Source organism: Octopus bimaculoides, chromosome 15 (genome assembly GCF_046866305.1).
Source record: "Octopus bimaculoides isolate indiv1 chromosome 15, ASM4686630v1, whole genome shotgun sequence".
Lineage (NCBI taxonomy): Eukaryota > Metazoa > Mollusca > Cephalopoda > Octopoda > Octopodidae > Octopus > Octopus bimaculoides.
In genome coordinates, this window is record NC_142942.1 from 30,542,746 (window position 1) to 30,543,199 (window position 454).

A 454-nucleotide genomic window follows, 5' to 3' on the forward strand; every position below is an offset into this window, starting at 1 on the left:
ATTGTTAAAAGTGTCTGTCTTAGGGATTTGCATTTGTTCATTTCTGTATCATGTTCCAGAACAGATCACAACTGTGAGAGATTGGTCAGTTCCTTAGTTTCTACTTTACTTGGGGTCAAAAGACTGGAAAGAGACAAAGATTCTAGCAAAATTAAGACATGAATATGGTGTCGTGATTGGTTACCGGCCAACAAGAGATGGCGGATGAATGTAGTGCCAACAACGAAGAAGAATATAGTTTTACAATAGGACTCACTTTTGTTTCTTTCACTAGGAAGAGCTTCTCCCAGTCAGCAATGTAGCCGTCACCATCTCCACTGCTATCATGGACCATGTTGAGGAGAAAGAGGTGGTAACAACAGTAGTAATAATATCAGCACCACATTCACTACCACCAACAGTCGTAAAAAGATCACTGCCACATACATTATGGAACCTAGAACGAGGAGAATAC